Source organism: Palaemon carinicauda, chromosome 13 (assembly GCF_036898095.1).
Source record: "Palaemon carinicauda isolate YSFRI2023 chromosome 13, ASM3689809v2, whole genome shotgun sequence".
In the NCBI taxonomy this organism is placed as follows: Eukaryota; Metazoa; Arthropoda; class Malacostraca; order Decapoda; family Palaemonidae; genus Palaemon; species Palaemon carinicauda.
This window is the reverse complement of record NC_090737.1, coordinates 29,785,515-29,795,514: the sequence shown is the minus strand read 5'-3', so window position 1 is coordinate 29,795,514 and position 10,000 is coordinate 29,785,515.

The following is a 10,000-nucleotide window of genomic DNA, read 5'->3' as shown; positions in this document are numbered from 1 at the left end:
TTCCCAAACAAGAAACTGAAAGAGATAAGTTTGAAAAAATTAAATAAAACCGGAAACCGTGAAACTATATATCCAATGTTCATGAATGCATAAAAAAATAGGAATTTCTTATTTTTTATGTAAATTTATGTAAATACTGAAATGTGGTAAGTTCCGGTCGGGGAATAAACGAGCAACATGAAGCACTTATTGTATTTCCCAAAACGCGTTTTGAAAAATTTTGGAAAAAGTTTTCATCTTTATTTATATTCTTGAGAGCATTGAATTGGACAAAGGAGACTATTTATTCATGGATTTTCGTGAATGTCAAATATTTTACCTTTGATTATTCTCCATAACTATTTGTGTCTAATATTTAGATTTTTTTTTTTTTTGATGAAGGTACATAAAAGGATAATTATTTTTAACGGTTTTTTTATGTTTTGTTTTATGTAGCATTTTTGGTTTCGACTGAAATGAAAGTAATCAAATGCTTTGACGTATTTTAAATTCTTAAATCATTCTACACAGACACAAAAACATACGCATTATATATATGTGTGTATATATATATATATATATATATATATATATATATATATATATATATATATATATATATATATATATATTATATATATTATATATATATATATATATAATATATATATATATATATATATATATATATATATATATATATATATATATATATATATATATAAAGTGTGAAAGGGAAGAACTGATATTCAGGGGAGATTTTTATTGCCCCAACCCAGTACGGTTTGTTTCGAATTTCATTAGTGCTTGCTCTACAGGAAAAAAAATAGACGTTAATTATTATAACTCCCATTTTTATCCGGCCTTGGAAAAGAAACGACTGAATAGCACTCCCGACTCTTTACTTTAGCCAACTGAGTAGCCATTTTTTTGTGTGCGTAGTTAGATTTCTTGCGTCTTTTTTTTTGACTCTCTGTCTAATGGTAGTTGGAGTAGCTTATTTGTTATTCTGATACAGTCCCTTGTTAGTATGCAGTCAAACATGTCAACATCTTGTATGTTTCCTTTGGCTTGATATCAGTATAATTAATGCAAACTCGTTTTCCTTTTATCTCAAGGTATAGGGCAAGTGTTTCTTTAACAGTTAGTTGAAGGGGAAATCAAAGGGTCTTATCTACACCAGACCCAAAGAAAACAAGAAAACAATATGAAAAAAAAAAAAAAAACCTCTACTGGAACTGTGAACTGTACAGAATACTGTTCAGGAAACAAGGAAAGGTGGATTATCTTTTACCTAATACCCTTTACAAATTGCGCCTGGGTTAAGGCTAATTTTAGCTTACTAATTTATCGTACTCTTTGCTAACATTTCTTCTTTTATATATTTATTGGCGAAAAGGAAATGTAAATCTATTTTCTGTTCCGAAATTTAAAGTTAAGAATTTAAACTTCTGACGACATTCTCCCAAAGACAACTCCAAACTAATTATTTCATGCAATGCATTCAGGTCCAACCCTCTATTAGTTTAATCAAATTTTACCTTTGGGTGCTTACTATTAGGGAGAAGAAAGCCTTGTTAATTTCACGGGATATTCCTTTTGTTCAGTAGAGGACGAAAAATACAAAGTAGAGAGATGTTTTTGAAAACTGCCGTGGTAGTTTAAAAAAAAAAAAAAAAAAAAAAAAAAAGATTGATTAAAGAAAACAATTCTTCATTTTCATGTAGAGTTAAACAATGTCTTTCGATCTTTATCTATATGATTAGAATATTTGATTAAGATACTGACGGCTTTATTTCAAATAATCTCGATTTTTACGAATATTTCGTCACAGGAGTACAGTGCATGTTATTGTATACCCAGAATAGTACCGGTCAGAACACAAGTCCTCTATAAGAAATCATTTCAAGTACAAGGTATTTTTAATGTTTTGATCATGAAAATATTATTTATGTTAACCGAGGTGGTTGAAAAAGATAACACTGCATATATGGCCACTGTTCTTGAACGTTTACTGATGGCGTGACTACACGAGAACTCAAAAAATAAAGTTTAAGGTTGGTGGTGTTTAATGATAACGATAATGATCCCTTCACTTTACATAGGTTTACGATCCAGATACTCCAACAGAGAGTATTGAACTCAATGTTATTTTTGTGGGATCAGTTTTCTCACTGGCCCTTAGAACTCCGACTCTTCTACCCTACCCTACTCAGTGTTCCTTGACTAGTTCGACCTGCTTCTAACCAAGGTGAGCTGGTCGGTTTTGACTTGAATAACCACAGTGCTCCTCATTTTTTGCATTTTAATTCCTCATTATAATAATAATCCGTTTTTTCCTTCGCTTTTTCGATTTTGTTTCTTTTAAGTGCTGGTTTCCCCTTATTTTCCAATAATTTTCGACGAAGCTATTTCTTAGCCGTAAGAAATATCCATAGTATTTCTAGTTTTTTTTTTTATCAATAGTGATTTTTGCGTTTTCAGCTCGGCGTAATTAGCAATAAAGATTATATCGCAAACGACGTACAGAATAAGAAAACCATTCAAGAATTTTAACTTTTTGAAGCTACAGCCTTCTTCTTCTTCTTCTTCTTCTTCTTTTTTTTCTTCTTCTTCTTCTTTTTCTTCTTCTTCTTCTTCTTCTTCTTCTTCTGTTTTGTTTTTCTTCTCTTTTCTTCTTCTGCTTTGTCTGCAGCCTTTACCTATCTCCATAAGTGGTCGCTGTTTCGTAGAGGCCTTCTCCATTCTCTTCTATCTCTTGTTTATCATTCTCTATTAAATTTTCATTTCAACGGTGAATTCTGCAATATATTTTTAAAAAAATTTCATATACATTCCACAATTGGGGTCACGCATACTTGACTACAGGTACTGTGCATCCATAATAAATGTAACGATGAAATGGGAAGAAATGATTTGTCTGGGAATCTCTTGTTATGTAATGGATTTAATCTGGCGTAACTCCGGGGCACTATTTGAATCCTTAATTGGAGAAAAATGCCGCGAGCTCTAAGCTATCTATTAATGAAACTCTATATTCCATTGGGATCATTTTTAATTAGATCTGTGTGCGTAATATCAGTGATGATGATTCAATATCCATAAACTTGAAAAATCAAATGCGATACAATACGGATTTAGTATAGCTTCAGAATCAGTTTAAAACGAGTTATGAAATGTTAGTGCATCTAAAAGGTTTATGTGACTAAGAATAGCGAAACTATCTCATAATGACTGATTATGTGAAATTCTTAAGGGAAATTGGAGAATGTAATTTCCTGTGACACTTATACAATCCAGATGTAATAGATAGTAGAAGGGAAATTATTTGGCTCTTGAGAGAGAGAGAGAGAGAGAGAGAGAGAGAGAGAGAGAGAGAGAGAGAGAGAGAGAGAGAGAGAGAGAGAAAAGTATTGATATGCAGTGCGTATACTGTACTGATAACATTCAGAGTCTAGCGTAACAAAATACGAAATACTCGAGTAGTTTTAAATTTATGGTATTATTGCTAAGATTTACTATATGAGAAAAGTCAGTCTTTGCATATGAGTAAGAAGAAAGAATTTTGATGATTTTATATACAAAAGCGATGTTGCTGAAAAGAGTGTTAGTTGTCTTTGAAAGGAAAAGTAAAGGATGAAAGATTTTACCTCGAACATAGAGGACAGAAAGAATACGAAGGTCAAGGAGGTAGAATTAAAAAGGAAGTGTATTAGAAATATATCAACCACTATTTATGTAGGGAAAGACAGATCAAGCTGTGTTTCCCTTGCCTACTCTCGTAAATTGTCGAGAGGCTGTTGTCATGGAAACAGGGACCGATTATGAAGGTCAGTATTTGTATCCTATTGAAAACGTCCTAGCCTTAGCGATCTCCTGGACTGGTGTACGATACCCGCTCAAGTTCGATAGTTTCTTGAAGTGTTTGTAACCTTACCATTCTTGTGAGCTAAGGATTTTGGTGAGCAAATAGTTCTACCTGCTGATTCATCAGCAGCTACTGCCTGGCCCTCCCTGGTACAAGCTTGCATGGAGATAGGGGCCTTAGGTCGCTAATCATATATATATATATATATATATATATATATATATATATATATATATATATATATATATATATATATATATATACTGTATATATATATACATACATACAGTATATATATGTATGTGTATATATATATATATATATATATATATATATATATATATATATATATATATATATATATATATATATATAATTTATATATGGTTATTCTCTATGGCATTATCCTCCAGGACATTATTTCTGTCCCTTGTCATTGCTATTCATAAGCGACCTTTAAAACCATATCAGTCTTCAAGTACCTTCACTACGTCCAAACTGACAAGACCGAGTATAGAAGGGCATCTTGTGACTTCCCCTTTTTGAAATTATTTTTTGCCCACAGTAAGCTGTTAATCTTTGAGCATCATTGATAATTTGGACTTACAAGATTGTGGCAATGATGACGAACAAAGCCAGGAAAAATAAGCAATGAATGTTAGCCTAGATAATGCCATTATGGAAAGGGGAAGTTGTATATATATACACTCACACTGTTGTTAAAATATTTTATTTTTCCTTGTTTCCTTTCCTCACTGGGCTATTTTCCCTGTTGGAGCCCCTGGTGTTATACTGATCCTGCTTTTCCAACTAGGGTTTTAGCTTAGGAAGTAATAATAATAATGATGATATATATATATATATATATATATATATATATATATATATATATATATATATACATATATATATATATATATATATATATATATATATATATATATATATATATATATATGTATATATATATATATATATATATATATATATATATATATATATATATATATATATACATATATCCGATCATGGTCACCTCTTCCTGTCCCTCATGTAGTAGGAGAGGGAGTAGTCATACCCTGGTGAGAGAAGGTGCGTGTGCCTTTGCATGTGTGTGCCTATCTATTTAAATAATAAGCTGTAATTTTTGACGGGTTGCATACGTTAATATAAGGCATTAAGGAAAGGGGGATTTACAATTCTAAACGATTGGTAATCAGAAAATGAGATGTAATAAAAAAAAATGTATTCAATATTTGATATACTAATGTATGCCAGGTATTTGATATGTCAAAAGTAAGAAATATTAAGATTAAACTTGATAAGTCTTAAAAGGACTTTTCTTCGAATTGAGAAAAAGTTAGTTATGGAGGCATATTATAGCAGTTGGGTAATATCTATCTCTGGGAAAAGCTTACGCTTTTAATATTACTAATGGAAGACTTTGATCCTAAAAAAATTACTCCATAGCATTTCGAAGTATATTCTATCAGTTTTAGTGTATTTTGTTGTAGAAACTCATTATTTTTATAAGTTATTTTATTTTTCAAAGATCCAGAATCAACACATGAAATCAATTTTCACGTGATATAAAAAAAAAATTTGTAATAAAAATACAAATTCCAATTAATCAAAGTCTATTTAATCTAAACTAGGTTTTCACTTTTCAAATATTTTACCGCCTCAATCGTAATTACAAAATTCTCTAACAACAAAACAGTTTAATTTAAAATATTAATACATTTGAACAGCATCTAATAATGGCAAAGTTACTTTGGTATTATAAATTTTATTTACAATGTTCAATAGATTATTCAGCAAACGATATATGGATAAAATTCTCTCACCGATTGTTTTAATTTTGCTGTATGATAATGTATATATATATATATATATATATATATATATATATATATATATATATATATATATATATATATATATATGTATATATGTATATATATATACATATGTATGTATATATATATATATGTACATATATATATATATATATATATATATATATATATATATATATATATATATATATATATTCATATGCATATGTATATATACGTATATAAATATATTTATATATGCATATATATATAAATATATATATATATATATATATATATATATATATATATATATATATATATATATATATATATATATATATAAAACACACGTAAAATTGACAAGAAAACCTGATGCCCATATTCTAAAGAACCACATGAAAATGAAAACATAAGAATGAAACCTGACTAGTTTAGTCATACTTCTTCAAGTATATATATATATATATATATATATATATATATATATATATATATATATATATATATATATACATATATATATATATATATATATATATATATATATATATTACATATACATACATATATATGTATATATATATATATATATATATATATATATATATATATATATATATATATGTATGTATATGTAATATATATATATATATATATATATATATATATATATATATATATATATATATATATATATATATATATATATATACATAATGTGTGTGTGGTTGTTCGATCAGTGACGTCAAGTGACACTTGGTTTGATATACTTGAATGATTATCCACCAGATGTCCGAAACCTTCGTTCAATAATCCCTTTTAATATTTATGTGGTGGAAATTGGGCGTGCTGCCACATTCTTTAAGGAGATAAGGCTTGTGGTTAGAAAAAAAAACTCTTAGTGTAACTAGGTATATTCGCGCGGATTACGCCTCTTATTGGCATTTTATTAAAGTGGGTTTAATTCAAGTTCATTAAAAACTAATATACGTCTTGATTTGACTTGAAAGTAGGGGCAAGCGTTGAACTGAATGTTTTGTAGATACAGTGTAGTAATGTAATATTATCTAAATTTGAATGGGAAAGTTAATTTCCTGTTGTTGAGTTTAAAAGTGTTACAGTATTTATGAACAGTGGTTTTTCTCCTTGCTGTTATTTTTAGTGCGGGTTTTGAGATATTCGTAGTAGTTTGAAAGTATTTTCTTCTCATTTATAAAACTCATATTACGGCGAATTCTTGCCTAAAGGTCTTTTCGACGAATCTTTAAAGTATCTTAAAAATAGAATGAAAAGGAAAAAGATGAAAGTAAACTTTAGCTGATCGTCACATAAGAACTTCCGGGCATTTATCTGTTTTCCCCATTTTTCATATTTCATGTCTATTCATGGCCCGACCAAATGAAGTTATACAGATTTAATGAAATGCATATTTTAAACCCCCCCCCCTCATCCCTGACTGAATAGGGGAGCATGATTTTAGTTTAAAAAGAGTCCTCATTAAATACGGCAAGACAAACATTATATGAATGCCTGTAGATTTTCTTTCCTTCCCAAACCATTACCTCAGTCTAATTGTGGGAAGAGGATGCTAGTGATGCTGATATAAAGAGTTGGGATTTAAGCTTGTGATGCTGAGATAGAGAGTTGGGAGATAAGATAGGGATGCTGAGATAGAAAGTTTGGAGATAGGATAGTGATGCTGAGATAGAGTCTTGGGAGATAAGATAGGGATGCTAAGATAGAGAGTTTGGAGATAGGATAGTGATGCTGAGGTAGAAAGATGGGAGATAAGAGAGGGATGCTAAGATAGAGAGTTTGGAGGTAGGATAGTGATGCTGAGATAGAAAGAAGGGAGATAAGATAGTGATGCTGAGATTGAGAGTTAGGAGATAAGATAGTGATGCTTAGATAGAGAGTTGGGAGATAAGAAAGTGATGCTGAGATAGAGAGTTGGGAGATAAGCTCGTGATGCTGAGATTGAGAGTTGGGAGATAAGATAGGGATGCTGAGATAGAGAGTTGGGAGATAAGATAGAGATGCATAGATAGAGTTTGGAGATAGGATAGTGATGCTGAGACAGAGAGTTGGGAAATAAGATAGTGATGCTTAGATAGAGAGTTTGGAGATAAGAAAGTGATGCTGAGACAGAGAGTTGGGAGATAAACTTGTGATGCTGAGATAGTGAGTTGGGAGATAAGATAGTGAGGCTGAGAGAGAGAGAGAGAGAGAGAGAGAGAGAGAGAGAGAGAGAGAGAGAGAGAGAGAGAGAGAGAGAGAGAGTTGGGAAATAAGATAGTGATGCTCAAATAGAGAGTTGGGAGATAAGATAGTGATACTAAGATAGAGAGTTGAGAAATAAGATTGTGATGCTGAGATAAAAAGTTGGGAAATAAACTAGACGGGTAAACTAGTTAATGCCTCCTAGTAAATATCGGTTACATTATTAAATTAATTCCATGGTGTTCCACTGTTATGGGGTAGAGGTCTCTTGCTAGAGGTTACACTTGAAGACATTATTCTATCTTATGTTTTGTAGTTTATACATGAAAGAGCTACTTTAATTTAGTTATTGTTTTTAAAATATTTTAATTGTGTTATAAGCCCTTGGGCTTATAACATCCTACTTTTTCAACTAAGGTTGTAGCTTAACTAATAATAATAATAATAATAATAATAATAATGATAATAATAATAATAATAATAATAATAATAATAATAATAATAATAATGATAATAATAATAATAATAATAATAATAATAATAATAATAATCTCTACATTCTTAAATAAGACTTCAAACGAAACTGATATATATTATTACTTATATTATGATTATTGTTTTTTTCTATTATTATTACGATTGTTATTATCATTCTTATTAATAAATGTTAAAATATAATTTTTATAGATTTAATATTAATAATAATTTTGATAATAATAATTATGATAATTTGATGTTCATCAATCTAATTATTTATATTATACCGTATTTATATATGTATTCTTTTATATCAAATTTTCCATATATGCTTTTGTTTATGTGTATCTTAGCTACCTGTTTGTGTTCTTTTTCTAGACAGCCTCCTTAAATCTTTAATTCTGAATTATCATCTGAATTACATATAAAAACATATTCTCTACGCAGCTTCCTTCTATTTTTTTTCTTTTTTTTTTTAATTTTCATCTAAACTATAAACAGTAAACTTATTTGCTCTCTTAGTCCTTGACAGATATCACTTTCAAATGCGTTGAATTGTGTCATGGCCAAGTCAGTAGTGGCCAGGAACTACATAGCAAAGTTCGCTAATTGGATTGTCCACCATGACAAGAGGAGAAATCTCTTGTCAGCAGTAGGCATTTTTCCTCTCATGCTCGCCGCCAAGAGTAGTTAAAACAAAAGTGTTGAGCTTGTGAATAGAGGCCAATAACAGACTTTTCCCGAAAAAAAAAAAAACGCCATTTTAACTTTTTTGACAAAAGCAACGAATGGTGTAATTGCTGTTCAGTAATTGTGATGGGTTGCAACTATGGTATACAAAGGCATTGGGCTAACAACCTCTTCCAAATTGAGTGGTGGTGGCCTATTGGAAACGTTCCTGCCTAGCAGTCTGCTTGGGTGGGGTTCCAGTGAAGCTCAAACTCGTTAGTTTTTTGTATTGTCTGCAGAATGTTGAAGCTTCTCGGTTTTCCTACTGAGTCATCAGCAGCCATTGCCTGGCCTTCTCTGGTCTTAGCTTTGATGAAGAGGGGATTGGGCGCCGATCTTATGTATATATGGGGCATTGTCCTAGTTTGGGCATTATCACTGTCTCTTGCCTTTGCTATTCGTGAGTGGCCTTTAAACCTTTAAAGTTAGTAGGATGGCCAGGGCACCAACCACCCGTTGAAATACTACCGGTAGAGAGGTGTGGGGTCCTTTGACTGGCCAGACAGTACTACGTTGGATCCTTCTCTCTGGTTACGGTTCATTTTCCTTTTGCCTATACACACACACCGAGTAGCCTGGTCTATTCTTTACACATTCTACTCTGTCCTCATAAACCTGAGAACACTGAGATTACCAAATATTTTTTTCACTAAAGGGGTTAACTATTGTACTGTAATTGCTCGGTGATTACTTTCTTCTAGGTAAGGGTAGAAGAGAGTCTTTAGCTATGGTAATCAGCTCTTCTAGGGGAAGGACACTCCAAAATCAAACTATTGTTCTCTAGTGTTGGGTAGTGTCATAGCCTCTGTACCAGGGTCTTCCACTGTTTTGGGATAGAGTTCTCTAGCTTGAAGGTACAATTGGGCACATAATCTTATTTCTCTTC